Source organism: Magnolia sinica, chromosome 2, assembly GCF_029962835.1.
Source record: "Magnolia sinica isolate HGM2019 chromosome 2, MsV1, whole genome shotgun sequence".
In the NCBI taxonomy this organism is placed as follows: Eukaryota; Viridiplantae; Streptophyta; class Magnoliopsida; order Magnoliales; family Magnoliaceae; genus Magnolia; species Magnolia sinica.
In genome coordinates this window covers 72,790,803-72,799,498 of record NC_080574.1, presented here as the reverse complement: position 1 = coordinate 72,799,498, position 8,696 = coordinate 72,790,803, and the positions used below count along the sequence as shown (strand labels likewise).

Here is an 8,696-nt window from a genome sequence, read left to right as displayed (position 1 = left end):
GCCTATATTGAAAAAGATATTTAACTCCAATGTCATAATCTCAAAAGACATACTCATGACTCCATTTCTGTAATTAATGATTGCGTTTGAAGTGGTGAGGAATAGACGACCAAGAATGACAGGAATTTGAGTACTCATGTTACTGATGGGTTTCGTATCTAGGACGATAAAATCTACTGGGTAGTAGAATTTGTCAACATAGACCATCACATCCTCAATGATCCCTCTCGGTACATGAACTGAGCGATCAGCAAGTTGTAATGTGGTTAGGGTCGGTTTCAATTCACCTAAACCTAACTGTTTGTAGACCGAGTAGGGAATCAGATTTACGCTTGCTCCTAAGTCAAGAAGTGCATGCTCAATTCGGTAGTTCCCAATTACACAAGGTATAGTTGGGCTACCAGGATCTTTGAATTTCTGTGGCACATCTTGCTTTAGGATGACACTCACTTTTTCAGTTAAGAAGATTTTCTTTTGAATATTTTGCTATCTTTTGGTCGTACACAAGTCTTTCAGAATTTTGGCATATGAAGGTATTTGTTTAACTACATCCAGTAGAGGAATATTAACCTTTACTTGTTTCAACACCTCTAAAATGCCCTGAGAGTTAGAGAGAAGTTTTGGTATAACCAACCGTTGGGAGAATGAGGCAATCGGCTTGCCCTGAAGTTTCGGTTCTAATTCTTGTGGAGCAGTGCTAGGTCTATGATCGTTATCCTTTTCTGGGTCCTTAGGCTTTTCAGCTCTAACTGGAATGGTTTTGTTAATGGTCTTCCCACTCTTAAGAGTGGTGATAGATTTAGCTTGCTCCATTTGGTTTAAAGAGCTCGGGTTACTAACTTCATATTGTGGTTTTGGATTGGGAAGAGGTTGAGCTGGAAGGCTCCCCTTATTCCCAATCGTATTCCTTATGTCAAGACCTTGTATAGCTTTTATAAAGTCTTGAAAGGCTTGTAGCATCCCCTGATTGAAAACCTCTTACTTTTGAAGATGTTTTAGAACCAGATCCTCTTGAGGTTTCTCTTGATTTGGAATTTGGTTGAAGAAACCTCAAGGGGTAGCAATTTGTCCATTCATCCAACTGAAGTTTGGATGATGTCTTTAACTAAGATTGTATGCATTAGAGGTAAGTCCATTGAAAGGTCTTTGGTAATTATTCATGACATTGGATTGCTCATTCAGTACCTCTTGAAAGGCAGGTATTGTTGGACAATTTTCAGTTGTGTGAATGTTGCAAGCGTAAATACCACAAACAGTTTCCTTGCCCTTATCCTCCTTTAATTCCATGGCCTTGATTTTTCTAGTGAGATTACCAATTTAGCATTGATATCCTCATCCTCTTTCAGTAGATACATTCCACCCCCTCTCTTTGAATTGAGTCAGCCTAGACATGGTGTTTGATTTTGGGGAGATGTCCCATGATTGTGTGTTTTCAGCAAGCTTATCGAAGTAGTCCCACACATCATCGACAATTTTATTAATGAATTCCCCATTACACATTGTCTTGACTAATTGGCACATGAGAGATGTCAGTCCATCATAGAAAAAGTTCGTAATGCACTATGTTTTAAAACCATGTTGTGGGCATGAATTGACAAGATCCTTGAACTGCTCCCAACATTGGAAAAATGTTTCATCTTCCTTTTAGGCGAAGTTCAAGATCAACTTTCTAAGGGTGTTTGTCTTATGGTATGGGAAATTTTTCTTTATGAACTCCCTTGTCATGTCATTCCGTCTACCATTAGATTGAGGATGTAGTGAATACAACCACATCTTAACTTTCTCTTTCAAAGAAAAATGAAAGAGTTTTAGCCTGAACATGTCGTCAAACACATTAGGAAAATATAAAGTGGCTATGATTTCATCAAACTCTTTCAAGTGTAGATATGGATTTTCATATTCAAGTCCATAAAATTTTGAAAGGAGTTGGATTACCCCTGGTTTGATATCCATATGTCCTGTATTTTCTAGAAAAACCATGCATGAGGGTGTACTCAGCCTCCGCCGGTTGTAAATAATCTCATAAAGTACGAGGCAGGGGTGTTTGATGCACCTCATTCTCATCCTAGACTTCCTCAGCCCTAGGCTGAGGTTGTTGATTTACTAGTTGATTTGCAGCTATCACTTCAATTAACTCTGAGGCTCTCGAGTGGTGTCTAATCCTGTGATAGATAGATAACCCCTCAACCAATCCTCCTTCACTCAAAAGACGTCGAGTGTATCACAGACCCACTTGGGCATGAAACACTCTCAGCCCTCAATTTCAAAATCTAACTAGTCCTAAAAAGAGAAAAGAAATAGAAATCTAAAAATAGAAAGAGAAAGGGAATTAGAAAGAAGTTACCAAATTAGACGTTCCTAATTAAAATCTTGAAAAACAAAACAAAATTAGTCAGTTTCTAAAAACAGAAAATATCAAGTTTCTAAATCTAGAATTAGAAAGTGAGTTAGTTTCTAAAAACAAAAGAAATCCTAAAATTAGAAAGTATAACACATAATCTTAAACTAATCCCAAAACTAGTTAATCTCAGAAAAACACAACCGTTAGTCCCCGGCAACGGCGCCAAAAACTTATTCACAACCCCAAGTGTAGGGTCATGATGTAGTAATAATCTCAGTAAGACCGAGGTCAAATCCACAGGGACTGAACCTTGTACGTATTCTGAAAGTAACTAGAACTAGAACTAGAAGAAGATGTAATCTAAATCTGGAGAATGTAAGAGAATAATTGTAAATTATGTAACTAAAACTTGTAAAATTCAAAGGTGGGAAACTAGGGTTTCCAAGGATCCACTTGTAGAGATCAGGGAGATCTATGCTTGATTCAAAACACAACTGGAATCAGAGTCCCATCTTCATCCAATTGGAAGATATCTTCTTAAAAATCAAATATGAACTTCCTTTGATCTAGTTCTCAATGGGTGAGAGGTATTAGAACTAGAAGCGATTCTATCACAAAACCATGCCCATGAGACAAAGCAAACCACATAATTTACCAATCCACAACCACTCTGAGAGAATTGTGAGAGTTAGGAAGGGTTCCATCATCCATCCATGCCCAGGGGACGATGGTGAACAACAGGGTTTCCTAAATTTACAATCTCGATAATGAAAAGGACATACTCAAAGCTATCGTAGATTCATTGTAATTCAAGTCACAACAAACCATTAAAAACTGTAAATATTCCTTATAATTAAATTAGAATCAAAGAGAGTGCAATAAACATGAATCAAGGCAATAGAAACATTCCATCACACTACAAGCTTCACCTCTAAGCCTTAGCTAAGAGGGTTAGCCAATCATAGACATGATTGAACTAGAATCTCTTAGGAAAACAATCAAGGAAAGGGAAAGGAAAAACTCTTCAAGAAGGCCCATCCACGCCTCTGCTCCTTGCTCCTCCTCATGCTCACGTCAGTTCTCCCCTTTTTGCAGATGGAGAGCTCCTCTTTTATAGGCTGTCTAAACTGACATTATGCAGCAAGGCGGTGCGTAAAATCTTACGTAAAACCGTCTGCGCAACCAAACGATTTCAATTTTCTCCTTCTTTCTTCAAGTTGATCACATCGCTTGGGGAATTTTTTCAGCAACGGCTGTTAGATGGACGTCTCTGATTGCCTCCTAAATGGATGTCTATGGTCCTACTGAAATCCTCGACCTAGTTGCGTCCGGATCGGACGTGCAACAGGGTTTCGCAAATTCATTCTTGGCATGAGGATTGGTGAAAATCTCCGTCTGATGCTTGTTTCTTTCTCTTTGGAGAGCTTGGATGTGGTTGGACATGGTTTCCCCTAGTTTTGGAAGGTCCAGATCACTCCACGTCTTCTGTCCCAGGTTCTCTTACGCTGCGGAACGTAATCTCCCCATTTTCTTCTTTCCTTCACTTACGAACGGAAGTCAGAAAATATTCAGTTGGTTTTGTGTGTTAGATGGATAAAAGGGCCAGAGGTTGATCAGTTTTCTTCCCACAACATGATGGGCAGTGTTGATCCTCCAACTGATCACCGAAGTGGGCCATCGTGCCTCCCAGCGGACGTTATTCATTACGCGCCCGGTGCAGTCAAATCTTCGTCTCCCTAAAGCGGCCTTTGGGTTATAATCAATGGTGGAGCTTGCATGGGTCCTGGCGGATTTTCCTTTTGGATGCTCTGAATGATTTAGATCATCCATATATATAGTGATTGAGGCCTACAGTGCTACCAATGGACAGTCGTCCGATTCCCCTGCGAACGGAGGAGAGAGAGTTCTTCCTAATTTTAAATTTCTATCGGGTCAAACTAGGTTTGACCCGACTCTTGATTCGGTGCACCACTGGTACACGTGAATGGTATACACGCGTTGTAAGTGGGGTCCACTGTGATATTTTCAAATGAATCCACATTGTCTACAGGTGTTTTCCATCAGTTATAAGGGTTGAGGCCAAATATAAGCATATCCAAAGATTAGGTGGCCTAAACTAACGTTTAATGGTTGATCGGTCCACTGACTTTGGTGATTCTTGAGCATTAAATCCATGCTTTTAGCATCTTTTTTAATCCAATCTCTTAAATTCACTTTGCAACACAAACATGATTAAAATAGAACTTTAAGCATTATCATGTGCATGAAACTACGTAATAATTGGGATCTAATATGCAATATTTGACCCTCAACACAAGTCAAGCCTTTAACATTCACATGATGGACAGTTAGCATGGAACAATGCAGATGGATGGTTAGATCCTTACATTAGTACCCATAATATGGATAGATCAAATCCAATTCATAATCACCACATGATGAAAGTTCCATATACTATATTGTTCATCAAGTGAATGATCTAGATTGTATGCTCATTATAAAATAAATAGACAGCTCAGATTCAAAACATAAACATATAAGCATGCTTAAAGGAGAAGACCCATATGGCATACAATGAGCCTCAAAATGGGCTGAATTAAAATCGTATGGGCCTAGAATAGGAGTTTCATCTGATCAACCACTAGGTCTTAATATTTAGACCCAAAATTAATTGGAGTGTGAGCCATGAATATCAAATGAATGCGAATCAAATCAGCATCAGAAGATAGACCCAACCTAGGACTTGTACACACGGCCTAAGGTCTAAACGGGCTTTGACCCATTAGGCAAACCCATAAGCAAGGCCCACCTAATAAAGAAAAAAAAGCATAGTATGATCACTAGATATGGGCCAGATCTGGCTGATCAATAGAAGGGCAAGTTTTCAAACATTGAGCCTAAGCCCATGATTAGGCCCGCCTTAATTAATAAGAGAGAAGTGGGCCTAGGTTGCAGGTACAGATTTGGGTCTACCAAATCAGACCACAATAAAACCCTAAAACGGTCAGTAGAAAAACACATTTCAGAAAAATTCGCTGCTGCTCCCATCTTCCCTCAAAACCTAGCCGCCGCCCATCTTCGTCCTCTTCTCTGTGAACCAGCAATCACTAAATATCCCGACCGATAAAAGGTGGTTCTATACATCCATGGGAAACTACGGTTGTTGCCTCTAATGCAGAGATGTGGAATCCCTGACCAGTAATCAAAGATGAGGACGAGAGAGAACTGGATCTCAGTCACAGAGGATGGGCTTGCAGCGTCATGTATGAGTTTCTGGTAATAGCTGCCATAGCTACTGGTAACATATTACACTTTTGAAACCCTAATTAGAAGCTGACTATCAGCCATCAATGGCTGCCGGAATCAAATGCAACAATAGAGGATGAGGCCTCCTCTAGGTGCGGTAGGAACTCCTTGGATTTGGTAACCTTGTCCATCATTGGTAGTGCCTCTTACCAAACGCAAATCCTGGTGTTTATTTGATTTCTAGATTGTAATTCCTAATTTCCCCAATTAAAATCCCAAAATTTTGGATTTAGGGATCGAATGCCCTAATTTCAGAATTGGGAATTCCAAATTTGTAACTACTGATTTGGGATTAAAAATCCCTGATTGCTAGTAAGTTGAAATCCCTAATGGATTGATACTAGAATCGAATCCCTGATTTCTGGATTTGGGATTCAAATCCCTAATGTCTGAAATTGGATTCGAATCTGAAATCCCTAATCTCTTTCTGGATTTGGGGTTTCTAATATGGAATCCAATTTTAGGATTCAAGATTCGAATACCCTGATTAATGTCGATTTGGGGTTCGAATTCGAAATCCCAATCGCTAGATTTGTTGTATTAAATCATTCATTACAGATGCACAATGGCTCTGATACCAACTATTAGTTTTCTTAATGCATAATAGCAAGGACCGAGCTGTGCATCAGAATAGAGATTAAGAATATTGAAAACATGGTGTACCTGATTGAGACGTCGTTGCTGTAGATAGGATGCCGAGGTCTTTCTCTCCTTCCACCCTTAGAGAAGTTGTGATGGGGCTGAAACTTCTGTTGGTGGTGTTGGATTGGGGACCCAGCCTTGTTATATAATGCAGAGGGCAGAGGAGTTTGAAACCCATCAAAACTCATCCCCCTATGGCTCCACACAAATATGACAATCCTAGTTCCTCTAAAACATTGTGTGTACATCACAGTTGTAGCACTTCACCCCTTACACGAATTTCTGAATGTCCCACAACTTAGTGGGGCCCACTAGTATACCCAATCTCATTATCCAACCCTTAGGACAATCTAGACCGTTGATCAATTAGGCCCACCTTATAGAATTCTTACAGGGTTACGTTTTAAGACTACTAAATCTAATTCTAACGTCAACATAAACCGAACCCTAGAAAAATCCTAATTATTCAAACCATGTGGTTTAGGATATAGTCTGATATTAAGGTGTATACATGGACATCTAGCCTCGAGTGAGAACGATTCAATTTAACAAGTTTTTGGTGCCATTGCTGGGATTAACGGTTGCGTTTTTTCTAAGATTAACTACTTTTGGAATTAGGTTAAGATTAGAGTTTTTCTATTTTCTAATTTTAGGATTAGGTTCTTTCTGTTTTATTTTAGAAACTAACTTTTTCTCTTTTTAGAAACTTTCAATTTTCTATTTTTAGAAACTTTCCTTTTTTGTTTTTAGAAACTAGTTTACTTTCCTAATTTAGTTTTAGAAACTTTCTAATTTTAGAATTTCTGTTTTCAGAAACTGACTTGTTTTGTTTTGTTTTGTAGGATCTTAATTAGGAACTTCTAATTTGGTAACTTCTTTCTAAATTCTCTCTCTTTCTATTTCTAAATTTCCCTTCTCTCTTTTAGGTTTAGGTTAGAATCTGAAATTGAGGGCTGAGAGTGTTGCATGCCCAAGTGGGTCCGTGACAACACTCAATGTCTTTTGAGTGAAGGAGGATTGGTTGAGGGGTTATCTATCTATCACAAGATTAGACACGACTCAAGATCTTCATAGTTAATTGAAGTGATGGTTGCAAATCAACCGGTCAATCAACTAGGAAAACAACCTCAATCTAGGGTTGAGGAAGTCCAGGATGAGAATGAGGTGCATCAAGCACCCCCGCCTCGTACTTTGTGAGACTATTTACAGCCGGCGGGGGTGAGTACGCTCTCATGCATGGTTTTTTCAAAAAATATGGGACATATGGATATCAAGCCAAGGGTGATCCAACTCCTTCCAAAATTTCATGGACTTAAATCTGAAAGTCCATGTCTGCACTTGAAAGAGTTTGATGAGATTATAGCCACTTTATATTTTCCTAATGTATCTGAGGACACAGTCAGACTGAACTCTTTCCCTTTTCTTTAAAAGAGAAAGCTAAGACGTGATTGCATTCACTACGTTCTAGATCTATTGGCACATGGAATGACATGATAAGGGAGTTCATAAAGAAATTTTTTCCACATCATAAAATGAACACCCTTAGAAAGTCAATCATGAACTTCGCTCATAAGGAGGATGAAACATTTTTCCAATGTTGGGAGTGGTTCAAGGATCTTGTCAGTTCATGCCCACAACACAATTTTGAAACATGGCGCATTACACACTTTTTCTATGATGGTCTGACATCTTCCATGCGCCAATTGGTCGAGACAATGTGCAATGGGGAATTCATGAATAAAAATGTCGATGATGTGTGGAATACTTGAACAGAGTTACTGAAAACGCACAATTATGGGACACATACCCAAAATTAAGTACCACTTCTAGGCCCACTTAATTAAAGGAAAGAGGTGGATTATACCTTCTGAAAGAGGATGATGATATCAATGATAAAGTGGCTAATCTCATAAGGAAATTCGAGACCATGGAACTTAGAAAGATAAGATTAAGGAAACTGTTTGCGGTATTTGTGCTTGCAACATTCACACAACTGAAAATTGTCCAACAATACCTGCCTTTCGAGAGGTGCTGAATGAGAAATCTAATGCTGTGAACAATTACCAAATACCTTTCCATGGACCCACCTCCAATACATACAATCCTAATTGGAGAAATCATTCAAACTTCAATTGGAGGAATGGACAAAATGCTACCCCTCAAGGTTTCTTCAATCAAATTCCAAATTAAGGGAAACCTCAAGAGGATTCGGTTCTAAAACATATTCAAGACTAAGAGCTAATTAATCAAAATTCGGCATAGGCAATCTAGGATATCGGATCAGCTATTGGAACTCTTGCGTCATCTGTTCAAAGGATAGAGTCACACTTAGCAATTAAGGAAAAGGAGATGCTTCCCGCTCAACCTCTCCCCAATCCCAAATCGCAATATGAGATAAGTGTCCCAA

General features: G+C 39.0%; 2 non-coding genes across 2 annotated transcripts; one reads left to right on the top strand and one right to left on the bottom strand.

Moving 5' to 3' along the window:
* The first annotated feature begins 1,570 nt into the window (after positions 1-1,570).
* Positions 1,571-1,677, top strand: LOC131238172 (small nucleolar RNA R71). Its single transcript, XR_009167582.1, has one exon. It is a non-coding gene; the product is annotated as a small nucleolar RNA R71 (small nucleolar RNA).
* Positions 1,678-7,827: 6,150 nt separating this feature from the next.
* On the bottom strand, positions 7,828-7,934 carry LOC131238398 (small nucleolar RNA R71). The gene has a single exon (XR_009167805.1). It is a non-coding gene; the product is annotated as a small nucleolar RNA R71 (small nucleolar RNA).
* Positions 7,935-8,696: the final 762 nt, after the last annotated feature.